The sequence below is a fragment of the Polypterus senegalus genome, chromosome 4 (genome assembly GCF_016835505.1).
Source record: "Polypterus senegalus isolate Bchr_013 chromosome 4, ASM1683550v1, whole genome shotgun sequence".
NCBI lineage: Eukaryota > Metazoa > Chordata > Cladistia > Polypteriformes > Polypteridae > Polypterus > Polypterus senegalus.
The window spans coordinates 120,172,668-120,189,441 of NC_053157.1; positions in this window are offsets into that span (position 1 = coordinate 120,172,668).

A 16,774-nucleotide genomic window follows, 5' to 3' on the forward strand; every position below is an offset into this window, starting at 1 on the left:
CTCTATTGTGCTCTTTTGTCAGTGAGAAAGATGACTCTAACATATTGGCTGACCATTACAACTGTTCTGAGTTCGCGGCATCTCTTACACTTGCTCAATTATTTTTAAATATCTCTATCAGTTTGTGTCCAGTCTAGGCATACACAGATGTGAATTCACACTCCTTTCACATTTTCTGAACACTAAAATCACACAACGTTTATATATTGTTTTTGGTGCTCACTGATAGAAGTGCAGCCATATTCATGACTTGGCTAGCAACGGACACACTGATAGCAACATCAACGACAGCAGGGTACCGAATCACTAGGACTAAACATTACAACGTTACAGTTTTGTGTAGAAATTTAAAAACTTAAAAAATGTATATATAGTACATGTATATCGTACTGTATATGTGTGTAATCTGAAACAGGGTGACATTCAATTGCTGAAAAAGCCCTTCACTATCATTGAAAGCACCTATCATCAGTGTAAATTTATTGCCACATGAAGATGTCAACATCTAAAGATGAGAGGTGCTAAATGGTAGCACATCTTGTCATTGTGTTCCAAAAGTGGACGTGTATGAACATGTACAGGTAATAGTGCTATTATGAGATATATAGAGTACACATGTAATCGTGCCCCCAGAATGCAAAAGGTCAACTGACTCAGTAAATGTCAGGACGCACTACTTTTTGCTAACAAAGAGACTGAAAAGCTCAACAACAACATTTATTTATATAGCACATTTTCATACAAACATAGCTCAAAGTGCTTTACATGATGAAGAAAGAGAAAAAGGCAAAATAAATAATTCAAATTAGGGAACACTAATTAACATAGAATAAAAGTAAGGTCCAATGGCCAGGGAGGACAGAAAAAAAAAAAAATAACTCCAGGCAGCTGAAGAAAAAAATAAGATCTGCAGGGGTTCCAGGCCACGAGACCGCCCAGCCCCCTCTAGGCATTCTACCTAACATAAATGACCTCAATCAGTCCTCAGTGTATTCTAGGTTCTCATGGAAGAATTTGATGATGATGGTCATGTGGACTTCTGGCCTTTAATCCATCAATGTAAGGACATCACGGTGCTTTGATTAGGTGGTGATGGCCACCACAGAAAATCAGAAAAAGAACAGAAGAGAAAGTATGGGTTAGTACGGATTTTGGAGCTACCATGAATAATAATGATAATTAATTATATATACAGAGCAGCAGGACTTAACTAAGATAAAGGCATGAGAAAGCCATGTTAAAGTAATGTGTTTTCAGCAGTGTTTTAAAGTGCCCAACTGTATTAGCCTGACGGATTCCTATTGGCAAGCTATTCCAGATTTTAGGTGCGTAACAGCAGAAGGCCACCTCACCACTTCTAGCTCTTGAAATTCTAAGTAGACACGCATTTGAAGATCTATAGTTACGATTTGGAGTGTAAGACATTATGATGACATATGATGGAGCGAGATTATTTGAGGCTTTGAAAACCATAAGTAGTATTTTAAAGTCAATTCTAAATGACACAGGTAACCAGTGTAGTAACATCAAAACTAGGGTGATGTGCTCGGATTTTCATTTCCGAGTTAAGATTCTAGCAGCTGCATTCTGCACTAGTTGCAATCAATTTATGTCTTTTTTGGGTAGTCCTGAGAGGAGTGCATTACAGTATTCTAGCCGACTGAAAACAAAACCGTGAACTAATTTTTCAGCATCTTGCAATTTTATAAGTCTAACTTTTGCTATATTTCTTAAGTGAAAAAATGCTGTCCTAGTAATCTGAATAATATGTGATTTAAAATTCAGGTCAGAGTCAATAGTTACCCCTAAATTCTTTACCTCTGTCTTGACTTTTAATCCTAATGCATCAAGTTTATTTCTAATAACCTCATTATATCTATTACTAGCAAAATACCCGCGCTTTGCAGCGGAGAAGTAGTGTGTTAAAGAAGTAATGAAAAAGAAAAGGAAACATTTTAATAATAACATAACATGATTGACATTGTCATTGTCATGAGTGTTGCCGTCATATATATATATATATATATATATATATATATATATATATATATATATATATATATATATATACTAGCAAAATAACCGTGCTTCGTGCTACTGCCTTAAAATTTTTATTAAGAAGAAAATTAAACCTTTTTAAACTGAGGGAAAATATACCTATAATTATTTGTTAAGGATCTCTTTGTATACCACATTGTGAGTTCGGCTCTCCGGTTGTAATATGACCAAGCTGTGCGCTGAGCTTACTCTTGAGCATGCAACGTACAGTTGGCCATGTGAACAGTAATCTTGTTTCAAATCCCACAGCTTGGATTGCTGCTGTCATAATCGGTTTGAGATTCATGGTTTGTTTCAATTACGACAGTATTTGTAGGACTTGTATTGAAGAGACATTCAGCATCTGTCAAGCGTTGTAAGTATACAACCGGTTTCATCGATAACTTTACATCCAGCTTTTGAGAGTTTAAACATTCATAAACATTAAAGTGTCCACTACTGAAATCGTCACCTGTCAATCTAAGATGTTTAAGAGACATTGGCAGTTGTCAAAAGGTGTAAAATATTTGGCCATTTCGGTACACTTGAAAGCAACAACCGAACAATTCACCGGCAGCCATCAACTCACTTGCAGATGCATAGGTGAAGGGCTTAAGCATTTCACTCTTCTAGTGCTCCTGTGTAGAATAATTATCTCCTGTACCGTCATCAGTCCACACCTTGAACCTGTCCCAGTCATTCAATACATAAGACACAATGTTCCTCCAGATATCAAGAGTAAGCCTGATATGGCCGTGCAATATGTAACAAAGAGAATGGAAAAGGTAGGTGCCATCTCCGGGCATGGAAACCACTCGGTAAGTGACAGTTCTTTGATCGATGGTGATCACATCGATAGACATGTTAATGAAGGTACGGTTGGAATGATAAAGGAAATGGGTACCTGAACAATGTAAAGTAAGTCTAATCTAAAATACCTACATAATAGCTATAATTGTAATAAATAAGCAATAAAACAGCGGAGACGCCGTGGATTAAATAAAAAGGCTGTAGTTATCAGCAGGGAGACGTGAGCAAGGCAAGAAAGGGAATGTAGAGACTGGAGCGACGGACGGGCTTATATAGGCAGGCAGCCAACAACGTGGGAGGCGAACGTTGTCAACCGTTATGACCGTTACGCGTAGAATTTTGAAATGAAACCTGCTTAACTTTTGTAAGCAAGCTGTAAGGAGTGAGTCTACCAAATTTCAGCCTTCTACCTACACGGGAAGTTAGAGAATTAGTGACGTTGGAAAGTTTAATATGGCGGCTGACAGTGGTGTAATACCACCGAAAATAAGTACGTACATTGGTTTCGGTTAGCGTAGGGAAGCCGCCTACCAAATTTCGTGAAGATGGGGCCACGCATAAGAAAGTTCAACATGGCAGACGTTGTTGACCGTTATGACCGTTATGCGTAGAATTTCAAAATGAAACCTGCTTAACTTTTGTAAGTAAGCTGTAAGGAATGAGCCTGCCAAATTTCAGCCTTCTACCTACACGGGAAGTTGGAGAATTAGTGACATTGGAAACTTCAATATGGCGGCCGACAGTGGCATCATACCACTGAAATAAGTACGTACATCGATTTTGGTTAGCGCAGGGAAGCCACCTACCAAATTTCGTGAAGATGGGGCCATAAATAATAAAGTTCAACCTGGCGGACGTTATTGACCTTTATGACCGTTACGTGTAGAATTTCGAAATGAAACCTGCTTAACTTTTGTAAGTATGCTGTAAGAAATAAGCCTGCCAAATTTCAGCCTTCTACCTACACGGGAAGTTGGAGAATTAGCGATGAGTCAGTGAGTGAGTCAGTCAGTCAGTCTGTCAGTCAGTGAGGGCTTTGCCTTTTATTAGTATAGATTGCCAATCACTAAAATTTCTGTTTTCTCTTTATTTAGTTTGAGAAAATTACTACTCATCCATTCGGAAACACAAGTGAGACATTGCGTCAGTAAATCAAGAGTGTCTGGGTCGCCAGGTGCTATTGATAAATACATATGTATGTCATCGGCATAGTTGTGGTAGCATGTAAATTGAAAAGAGCAGTGGACCCAGGATAGAGTCTTGTGGAACACCATAAAGAATATCATGTGTATTTGAAGTATAATTACCACAACTAACAAAGAATTTTCTAACAGGCAGGAAATAGTTTGCAAGATCTTCTGGCTGAAAGGTGGCAACCATGAGGTCACTATCCAGAGAAGTTAACATCAAGTTGTCTCTTTCAGTGTGAAGCCAGTACTCTCCCAGCCAACTACTATGAAGCAAAAATTGGCTCCCTAATGTGATCCCTGTGGCCCTAATAAAATATGCCACTATGGGCGTTTAACAACTTATTTTACCATTTGTAAAGAAAAACAGCTTCTTTTACTAAAAAGTTAGCAATATCAAAGTCAAGTGCACTCCAGTGGTCCGTTTATTTTTATTTCTTGTTACAACTGACTGCCAAAATGGAAGATTAAGATTTTTAAAACCAAAGGAAAATAAGGAGGACTTTTACAAGAAAGTGATGGAGATTTTTGTGGAGAAGGATAGGCTCATGGACTTCATTTACAAATAAAGGTAAAGCCATAAACGGTTTTCAATTTTATAAAAAATGTGATCTGACCAAGAAAAAAAAATCCAATATTTAAAAACTAAATTTTGACCTTAAATAAAATATTCTTTTGTTTTTCTTGTTATCCTTTTGTTATACAGTCTGTATTAAAATTGATTAAAGCATCAGAATTAAAAGCTTTTAAAAACAACTAAATATTTCAATTAATGTCAAAATTTAAATCCATTATTTTTGTACACCACTCTATACTTTCACTTGTATTGAATGAGTATGAATTGTGAAATTGCCACGGCAAATTTAGAACACATGGGTGCAGAGCAAATGCGCTCTCTCTGCTATCACTGCTATAAATGTAATGTTTCTTAGCCAAATATGTGCCTTACGTATCTGTATGTAAAGAATGCTGATGAGATATGAAACATAACCAGTAGTTAATGAGCATGCTGCCAATTGAATACTGAATAAGCTACCCTTTTGGGTTCATATAGTTGTAACTCTGACTCTGACTATGAAGGAGTCACCAGCCATGAACCTCACCACACATCAGTGCTTCAGTACTGGCACCAGAAATCGTCAACATACAGACTGCAGGTGCCAGTGGCCAAGGACCTTGTCTTTGCACCTGCATTACAGGCGTTCATCAAGCAAATATTTTCACTATGTGGCTTTATGTGCAATGGACATTGTTGCAACATTAACAAATGTCTTGAAATGCGTGCTTGTTTAAAACATAATGGCAACATGCTTGTACAGACTGGCTTCTGAGGTTGAAACATTTGATCTTGCTGACTACACTCATTAGGGCACTTCATCTGGTTGATCATTGATAGTCAAGCTGTGTTTAATGGCATTATGACCTGTGAGTGTATTTTGTTGACTGAAACATAACTTGCATTGAAATATGTGTAGGACAGCATGTGTGGTCTTGCAGCAGAAATAAAATAATAACTAAAATTTTAAACATAAAACTAAATAAAAATAAAAATTGTTGACTCCACTGAAAACTTGTCAAGTTCAAGTCAAGTCAAGTTGGGGAGCATGCACTGGTACAGTGCGTTGCTGAACCCACTACCTGACAAAACAACTCGAGATCCCGGTTGGCAACCCCCCAGGCAGACACGCGGTCCAGTCCCATCCTCCGGAAATGACCCTCTATCTCCCACACCCAGGTGATACCTTGGCCTGGTCCAGCCACTCGAGTCCCCAACAATGAGGATCTTACGAGCTGCATCACCATCTGGGAAATGCGCCACATGGCCCTAGTGCCGTAACTGAAGCTCCCTCACAATGCAGGTAATGTGCCTCATTTGGGACTCCATGAGCAACCACTATTTCGACACAAAGTCAAACCAACGGTACCCACGGACTTTCTGGAGAGACACAGTACCCAGTCTACTTCCAGTCTTCATCTCAGGTCACTGAATAGCGTCCATGTCTCGCAACCATATCTATGATATCTATACAAAAGGATGAAGGTCCACCAAAAACTAGAACGAAATAAAAAATAAAAATTAATTTTATAAAATAAAATAAAAACTAAAATTACAATTAATATCAGAACTGAAATATCACTGGACTCTGTACCAAAGTAATAAAACTAAAAAAATTGAAATTCAAAAAAAGGAAAATAATCACAAGGTTCAATTTGTATTCTATTAGAAATACTTCAGTATTGAAAACGGTTTGCCAAAATTGCGGCATATACTTTATGGTGAAGCCTATTGTAAAACACACCAAAATGGTGTTATCCACTTTAAAACAAAATGGTGCCATGGTAAGATTAAAAAAAAAACCAATAATTTCAATATGAAAATAATATTTAAAATACTAAGGAGGGTCACAAAATTAATAAAGCCTCAGTCGTGCATATATATAGAGGGCAATACTCCACTGTCTCAGTAGCCAAAGAAGGGCCACCTCAACCAAAAAATTAATTCAGTGCTTACCAGCTGAAAGGCAGGGACTACGATAAGACTAAAAATAGACAGAGAGATGGAGGAAATGCTTGATGGGGAAAGGAATAGAAATCATGCCTGAGAAAGATGAAATTAAGACGGAGATGTTTAGTGAGGTACCTTAAAAGTGTTCAAGTAGGTAAGCAGGCCCACCAGGCCAGAAGGGATTTAAGTGTACTTAGGTCAGCCTACAGGGGCAGAATTGCTTTTATGTTTTAAAATTCTCTCATATGCTTTCTGCCCTCTGTATAATTTATTTTTTGCAATAAATATACTTTTTTGGTATTATTCTAAGTGAGGAGAGATGCATGGAAAATGTTGTCTTTTTATTATGTATGTCTATATCTATTATTGGTACAGTGGTGCGAGCTGAATTTATCTGTTATCTTTATTTCAATTACAAAAGAAACCCCAAAAAATAGAACAGGAGTTGGCACTCCATGACCCTTGATTGGATTAAGCACATTTCAGAATGTTACAGATTTTTTTTAACTTATTTAGAGATTTTAGTAAGGGCCCTAGTAAGTACAAAATAATAAAATAGGCCAAAATAGTCCATTCATCCCTCTGCTGGAATAGGCTCTACAACTCTGAATTGGATTAAATAGGTTAGGTGATGAATGAATGGAAAATTTTGTAGGAGAATGGAATTTAAAAGTAAAAGTTAGTACTGCTATCTCAAAATTCAGGAATCTAGTTATGTCCGAACCCTGACCCAGTGACTATCTGTGTGAAGTTTGTAAGTCCATGTTTGTGTGAAGGTATGCAGGTTTACTCCCATTACATTGTCCCAATTTGAATGTTTAGCTGCCCATAACCCTGGAATGTCTAGATTCCAAAAATGGATGACTTCATTCTCAATCCATTAATATTAGTTGTTTCAAAAATGAATTGATGCAAGCCTGGGATTGAGAGATTAATTCTAAAATTGACTAGCACCCTATGTCGTTTTGTGTGAAAAGTCATCATATGGGTGAAAATTTTAAAATGTATAAATGTATACCTTGAATCCATTTACCCTTATATCCATGTATAAAGGCATTGTATTTGTAAACATAAAGTGAAAAACAAATTTTAAACTTGAACATACATTCATAAATAATAATCAAAAATGTCTTCTCTTTTAGAAAAAAAATTTCAAACACATGAATGTATTTTTCTGTCATAAGTCCCAACTCCTGACTGAATTCAGAGTTAAAGATGAATTAAAATGAAATGTCATAGTATGAGACTGAAACTGTAGAAATAAAGTAAAAAGGAAGAGGCACATTCGATTTGTCAGCTTGGGGGGATTCGGTAGAATGAAGGTTGTACTTCTGCAGCAAATTACAACTGGTAATTCCAGTACTGAAGAAAAAAAAGAATAATCAGACATTAAATTAACTGTGGAAAATGGATTAACTTCAAACCATGTTAACTCAAAAGGAGATGCAATGAAAATCTTTAGGATATTTTTTTGCAAATGTTTCGACAGAAACATAGCAATCATTCTTTTGATGGGTAAATTTGTTATGCCCCTGGCTGTGTTTACTATACAACATCTAGAATTATTCAACTGGCACATCTGTCTTTGACTGTGCTTGACTTCTTAAAGAGCAAAAGATTTGTTATTTTCATGTTCCCTATGTCAGTGGGTTGAGTGTGTTTTCAAGTTTTCTTACATTATCTGTAATTTATTTCATGTGTGTGGCCATCCAGCTGCCTCTCTGGGGCACCGGAATTAACACTGGGAGTATAACAAATCTTCCTGTTTTCTCTGTAGTTCTTAAATTGCTGATCCTAAAGAAGAATGTAACAAATGTCACCTTCAGGAAGCAATCATATACTATATAATCCATTATTACAACCCAAGAAGGAGAGGAGATAAGTTCTTATCATGATGAGAGCATTCAGTGGAAGAATTTGAATAATCTCATAGTGGCTTCCAGCTTTGTACTTACATTCTCCTTCATTTTCTGCAAAGGAAGAAAAAATAAAATGGACATTCCCAGCTAGATCCCCAAATAATTTTCTACATTTCTTGTTTTTAAAAGTCACACTTTTCTGTTGTCTTCCTGAGTTGAAGAGGATCATGACATCATGATTTCTGTCCGACAATGGATATCATGCATGTACACACAGTCGTATGATGTCATGATGGCCTTTCTTTTCATTAAAAAAGAAACATGTTCACACAGTAAGATCTTAGACTTTTCTGATCTTTATTTAAAAGACAGGCTCGGTCAGTTTTTCATTCCACTTCTTTAGTATTTATTAGCATTTTTTTCTTCTTGCTTTTACTTGTTGTCATCTGGCACCTTGAGACACAATTACTTTTGTTTTAGTTTGTATTTCTTTTTATAATCTACTCTAACATTATAATAATGTAGGTGCAGATAGGAGTTCACAGTGGTGCTGCCTTGCAGTAAGGAGGCCAGGGTTCACACCCCAGGTTCTACCTGTATGGAGCTTGCATGTTCTTCCTGTATCTTTGTGGGATTCCTCCCAAAGACGTGGCATTTAAATGAATTGTGTTTGTGTGTGTGTGTGTTTGCCCTGTGATATACTGGAGCCCTGTCCAGGGTTTATCCCTGCCTTGTACCCTATGTTATCTGGTATAGGCTTCAGCCACCCTGGTCTGGATCAAGTGGGATAGAAAATGACATGAAACATAAGGTCAAGTGAACAGACCAAACACTTGGGTTCCACTATAAAGTGTACACTTCTGGCTTTTCTCTTCAGGCTAGCATCCAGGCTTTTTAAGCATTAATTGATTTTTCACCACATGCAGTTTCCTCCCTAAGTTTCCTTATTGACATTGACCCCTAGATGACTAAGTAGCAAACCCACTATTTTTGCCTGGCAAAATGTTTTTTTCTTATTTCATGTCTGCTTAATTGTGATATTTATTGACTGATGTCAAAATCTTTCTGAAGCGTATGCTAAAAAATGTCTATACTATCAATGTCATATTGAAGGAAAATTAATGGAAATTCAGGATGTGCTTATTGGGAAAATTGACTTTCTTTGAAGAATACAGTACATTAGTTCCATATGTTGCAATAGCCTGGCAGTGCCACTTGAAAATATTTTCTTTTTACATTATAAAACCATTTACTGTATTCTGTATACTATATGTGGTTATTTGTCTCAGTTTTGTATGTTGAAAATAAAAGAAGCAATTCAAGAATGTATTGCCTTTAGGTAAATGTCTAAGTTACTCCAGTAAATCCCATCTAAATTCCAACTAAACCGATGAATGTGACTTAAGCTCACTCAAGACAGTCCTAAACTCTAGATCAGAGGTAATTCAGTCATATTGAAGCTTTCTCTAATAGCCTTTGAAACTGTGTTCAATGAAATGAGATACTAATCTCATGTTCAAAAAATGTCTTAGAGAAGTTTTGCTACAGTAACTTTTTGTTTGAGCGAGAATTTGAAATTATAAAGCAGTAAATAAAGATGCTATTGTAAAATTCAGACAGCACTACAATTAATTCTGCTCCTCATAATGTAATTTTAAAATCAATTCTATTGGCAATATCTACTTCATTTTCTGTTGTGACATACAAAGCATGTCAAATATTCTACCAGACATCAGTTGTTTAAGAAGGTGAAAGAATATGATTTTTGATTAAACCTACTGAGATCCAGCAGTGCTTAGTATTTTTATAGTAATATTTACTCTTGCATTAATCATTTCTTTACCCTGTTGGAATATAATTTATTCTCTTATTCTTTCACAACAAATCTGTTAGTTATAAAAAACAACATGTACAGTATTTATTCTGCTTTAGAACTACAAACCACCTTAAATTTCAGAAAAAAATAGTTAATTAGAATGATGTTTATAAAGACATAGATTATTTTATAATCATTTTTGTTTTGACATAACATTCCCACAATTTTACTATTCACACTATTTTCACCACCCTAAAGACATGTATGTTAGGTTAAATGATGAATCTAACAAGCCTCAAGTGATCGCGACAGCATGCGCAAATGGGCCATGTCATGGATTGTATGGGGTTGTTTTGTGCCTTGCATCCAGTGCTTCCAAGATAGCCTCTGCTATATTATGTTATAATCATTAAGGAGCCTTTTTTCATTAGCATACATTTCATGTCCATATAATAATTTGATTTATCTTGGAAGTATTTTGTGGTAACCCTGTCCTAAAACATTAAATACTTTTATTTCCATGCCAAGATTCATTGTTACATTGACCTACACATATGTGCTCCACCTCTGCTCTAGTTCTCTTATTCATGAACTCAACTTGGCCTGGAATGAAACACAGGCTTCAGATGTAATACATTTTCTGCTAATGTCATGGATTCTGACTTTGACCAGGACTGATTGCTATTGTGCTACACTTCACCTCTGAGGAGATATCTTCTCTCTTTACCCCATATAGCAAGATAGAGCAACAAGGAAATTAACAGAAGCAGGCAATAAACTTTAATTCAGTCAGTAAAATCTATCTGTCTATATTTTATATATATATAGGATGTCTATACTGTCAATGTCTATGGATAGATAGATAACGTAAGGTTTCTAAACTCTTTTGGGGCTCCGGCCAATGGGATTACACGTTGAAGAGTGTCCCAAAGCGTGATCGCTGCATCTGTGGAACACAGCATATCAGTCACTGGAGCAACCGCAGGCTCCCAACGCTGAAGCAGCTTGCCTCGAAAACAAATCAATTAATTTTATTACAATCAAATCGCATTCCATACAAACAAGTCAAGTTTAACAAAACAAATCAACCCCCATCCATGAGAAAGAGAGCTAGGCCAACAGAGTAAAACTTTAATAAGAGTAAAAATATGCAAATAAATAAATGAATCAAAATAAATAAGATTAAAAAAGAGAAGTGAGAATGTGCTTCATCAATTTAAATGCTTATTCTAAAATGTTATTGATTAGATCCAAGTTTTGAATAAGTTTTGTACAGATCCTCTAAGTGAGAAGTTTTGATAATATCATATAACATCAGTTACCCACCGTTTTAAAAGAGGTGAGTTAGGATTCTTCCAGTTCAGCAAGATACGTCTATGTGCCAATACTGAAGTAAAGAAAATTACACTTTGTTTGTCCTTCTCATCTGGGAGTATGCCAAACCCAGCAGTTAACATAGTCCACACATCTTTTGGAAAATTACAGAATGGTATACAATGGTACAGTGGACAGCACTGCTGCCTCAAAGATGTAATGCCTTGGGTATGAATTCTGTGTCCATTGCTGGCTTTTAGGGTGTGTGTATTCTCTCTGTGTCTGTGTGGAGATTCCCTCCTACATCACCAAAGACATGCTGATTAATGTTTGGTTCTTAATGGAATGTCTGTCAGCATAAAAGTGTTGTGTATGAATGGTTGATGTAATGGGCTGGTGCCTTGTACAGGACTGTTTCCTGACATACTAATTTATTACATTATATCACAGTATAATAGTGCTAACTTGTAACCAATCCACAATACTGTTGGAATAGGCATCTCTCCCAATCACCACAGAATGGATAAAGTATACATAATCAAACTGACACTCATCAATAACTGGTCCTAAAATGTTATTAGGTTTGTATTGAAAATGGATAAAAAAATCAAACATTATCAAATCAACTTAATCCAGTTCAGGGTGGCAGTGGGCCATAATCTGTTCCAGCCACACTGGGTACAAAGAAGGAGCCAACCATAGCTGGAGTACCCATCAATAGCAGACACCGACACTCACACATAGCCAGTGTAGAATTACCAACTTCATGCAGGCATCTTTGTGATGTGGTAGAAGAACTGGAGTACTTGGAGAAAAACCCATGCTGACATGAGAAAGGTGCAAAATCCACCACAGACAACAACAAGAATTTAAACCCACAAGGTTGACTGGTTCTACAAGGGAATGATCTTCCTTTATCTATTTGAGTGGTACCCAGTTTACCTTTATTTAGGCATGTGAAAACACATATTTTTATTAATATTATGGAATTGCTTGGTGTTTCTTCTACAGGTTGGCTGCTGCTGAGTTTAGAATACTGAGATTTGTAATATTCAGGCTTAAGGTATACTTAAGGAGTTGGTCTACTTTTCTTGTGCTCATTTTTTTATCTTGTCCAATGTTGCTTTTGATGCTTGCACCTTCATTCTTGTATGTAGTTAACTTGCTTTGTAAGTTGCCTTAGATAAGGGTGTCTGCTAAATAAATACAGTAAATAATAATAATACTGCATCTAGGATTTGTTCAGTATAGTCTCTCCAGCTGATGATGTGCAAAGAAGTCATTATGTTAGTTGGCAGTAGGATTCATAATATTCAAAAACAGTAATTTATATTGTGTACAAAAAGGGGTACCACTGACCCCCAAACCTGAAACACAATATCACTCAACATAGTGCCAGGTCCAAATAAATGATTTTATTACACAAATAGCTCACCAAGTATACATAAGCAACAAAACCACAAATACAAGCAAGTGAATCATTGTCCTCTCCTTCTCCTCCTGTTGAGACTTGACTGCTGCCTCCCAACTCTTATTCCTTTAGGTGAAGCTGTGGGCCCCTTTTACACTGGACCCAGTAGTTCTTCCGGTATCATAGTGTGCCCTCTTGGAAGCACTTGTGGGTCACGTGAAAACCAGGGAGGTCCTCCCTAAAAGCGCCTTCTAATGGCAGACAGGGACCCCAACAGGGCTGCACTTCTGGACTCCAATTCCCATATATCCCTGCGGGTGTGCACACTGGGAAGCCTGGAGAAGGACCACTGCCACTTATCATATGGGGGTGTAACTGCTGTAGGCCCGTCTGCTGGTCCATTCCTTATATTCCTCCATTTAAATTCCACAGTTTTCTTATCCAGCCAGAATGCCCTTCGGTCATCAATGGCACTTACACAATATTTATATTGAATCAAACTCCCTGATTTATTACTATCTATCTATCTATCTATCTATCTATCTATCTATCTATCTATCTATCTATCTATCTATAGTGTAGAATAGTTTTTTTACCTGCCTTATGCTTGCCTTGTGTCTATGTATGTTGCACCATGGTCCTGCAGAACATTATTTTGTGCCAATCTATGCTGCAATAATGTGCTTGGATGGTAAGACAATAAAGCCACTTGACTTGATTTGACATGAAGATTATAGTCCATAGAATGTCTAAATACTGTATGTCTTATTATTAATATTTTTATTAATAGAAGATTCTTTGAAAACAAACATAAATAGAGAAGATTGAAAACATATTTACATGTTGTAACTTCTGAGTGGTTTTGCCTTAAACTGTACATATTACATACAGCATATCTTCTATTTTTTAATATGAGGTACGCGTAGAATGTTAAAATTTAAAATATTTATTAATTGACTAATACCAACTCTAGCTGAAAACTGTGGTAACATCTGACAGCAAAATAAAGCCAATATCAGGCAGAAAGATGAGATCCTTCCTATAGTCAAGACAGCGCTCTCCTATGTTTTGTCAGCATTTGAACATATTGAGGAGCTGGGATTACTGCTTAATTAACCAATACACTAATCAACTTGAAAGGCATGGATAAAGTACATTGCATTTTATTACGCAGAAGCAGTAATTCTCTGTCTTCCTTTCTGGAATGTAAACCCTGCTATAAAATACATTTTCATGTTTAAGAACTTTTTTTACTTGTCTATGGCATTTTACATTTATTTGTAACTGAATTAGCATTTAATTCTTTGTTTTTTTAAATAATATTAAAAAATAGTTTCCACCCCTTATCTTTAGTTGCTATTCTATTTCAAACTTTACAAAACTGCAGTACATTCAAGTATTCATTAAGATTCGGCTGTGCTCTGTGTTAACAAATATAATAAAATGCATTTCAGAAACTCTCCCCCTGTAAACCATTTCACAATCTTTGCAAAAATTACACTTTTTTTATGACATTAGACAAATTAGCTTTAAAAAATACAAAAATAATCTGTTAAATGGCTACTTTCCAAAAATATATATATTTTTTTTTGTTGTTGGTTGCACAGTGTGGTAGCACCATGTTGCAGTGGTTAGCACTTTTGCCTCTCAGTTTCTAATTTCAGATTTTGGTGTGTGTAAATTTAATGTTCTGTTTCTCATATTCTCTTTACGTTTATAAAGTTTTCCTACCACAACCCAAAGACACTTAGTTTATCTTGAGGTACTAAACTGGTCCCTGTGTTGGACTTGTGCCACATCCAGGGTTGGCTCTTGCCACATATCCATTGCATCTGTGATAGCTTTCGTCTACCTGCTACCCTGAGCTACATTAAGAGGGTTTAATAATGGATGGATAAATACTGTATTCATCTGTATTTAATTTAGTAACAAATGTATAATTTTAGGGACTACCATACGGTGATAAAGAGGGCATGTTCACCCTCTTCAGCCACCCAGGTAAGGCATATGTAGGGGTGCTGGAGGGAAGAATCTATCCAATGGCTGAGCCAAAGAAACAAGAGGAACAATGTGGATTCTGTCCTGGCTGTGGAATAATAGAACAGCCTTTCCTACTGGCACAGTTGCTAGAGGGTGCATTGGACTAGTACATTTGTCTTGTAGACTTGATAAAAGTATATGACTGTGTTCTTCAGCATGTGTTGTGGGAGAGGCTGCAGGAATATGGGGCAACAGTGCTGCTTTTTCATGCTTTTCATTCTCTATATGAATGCAATGACATCTGTGTCTAAAAAATTGATGTTGGGTTGAATTTGTTCAATTTTGGGGTCAGACTCTGTCAGGGCTGTATCTTGTCATCACTCCTGTTTGTGGTTATCATGGACAGAATGTTAAGGATGTGAGGATGTCCAGCTGGAAAGGCTAAGGATCACATTGTTGCTTTTTTACAAAGGACATTGTTCTTGTCTTATCTGATTGTGACTTTCGGCATGCATTCGAGCGATTTACTGCCAAGTGTGAAGTGGTTATGATGAAAATCAACACCTTCAAGTCTGAGGTCATGGTTCTCTCATGAAAAAGAGCAGATCACTCTCTTCAGGTGAGGGGAAAACAACTGTCCTTAGTGAAGGAGTTCAAGTATCTCGAGATCTTGTTCATAAGTTAAAAAAAAGGTTTCTTCACATGATGGCTGGGCTGACAGTTCATGATAGGATGACAAGCTCAGCAATTCAGGTGAACCTCAGAATAAAGCTGCTGCTCCTCCAGATTGAGAGGAGCCAGTTAAAGTGGTTTGGGCATGTTTTAAGGATGCCTCCTCAGGCACCTGCTACTAGTTCTACTCCGAACACCTTACCCTAGACCCAGGAAATGCTGCAGGGATTATATCGCTCATTTGGCTTGAGAATTCCTGGAAATTCCTCAAGAAGAGCTGGAATCTGTATCTAGACACAGGAAAATATGGGCTGACCTGCATGGCCTGCTACCGCTAAGATCCTCACCAGGAAAAGTTTCTGAGAAGATGAGATAAGAATAAACCTATATCCAAAGGATAACACCTTTATAAGATTAATAATATTTTATATATTAAATGAAATATGCTGTTAAAATTTTGCCAGCAAACTGCAAAATACTAATTTTGCTTTACCCGAAAACTTCCACTGGGTTCATCCATGTAATTTGGAATGACTATGTTAGTAAGGAATTTGTTTAACATATTTTGCTGCATTTTAAATTATTGCATTAAATGTTTATAGGGTCATTGTTATCACATGTGCAGTGAAATTCTTACTTGCAAATGATAATTAACATGCAGCATGTTGCCAGTATCTGTGCCATGATTGGTGAAAAGAACTACCTTACCTTAAAACTTTTGTCTTCTTTACCTAAGAAATCTCAGACAATATATAGTTTATCATAAATGCATAAAATAAAATACTCTATAACAAATCCAGTTTTATATTCTGATATTATAGAATGAAAGACATTCTCTATTTTTTGGTTAAAGCACAGGAATTTATACCACAAGGTTACTGACTCAATTCCCACCTCTGCCTTACTGTGTTATCCTAAGCCTAGTAAAGAGAAATCATCCATTCACTCATTCACCCTTTAACCTACTTAGCTCTATACAATGACACAGTGAGTCTAAGCAGGAATTAGGTTTAAGGCAGGACCCTGAACCTATACAGGATTGCAATCCTACTGAGCCTACATACACATTTCACCTTGAATTCTCCATTCTTGATAAAGGTTGCAGTGGCTATATGCCAGGCCAGACAGAGTAAGCAACCCCATCCACAGCAACGGTCCCTGGCTACTCATTGGAGTTTCCAT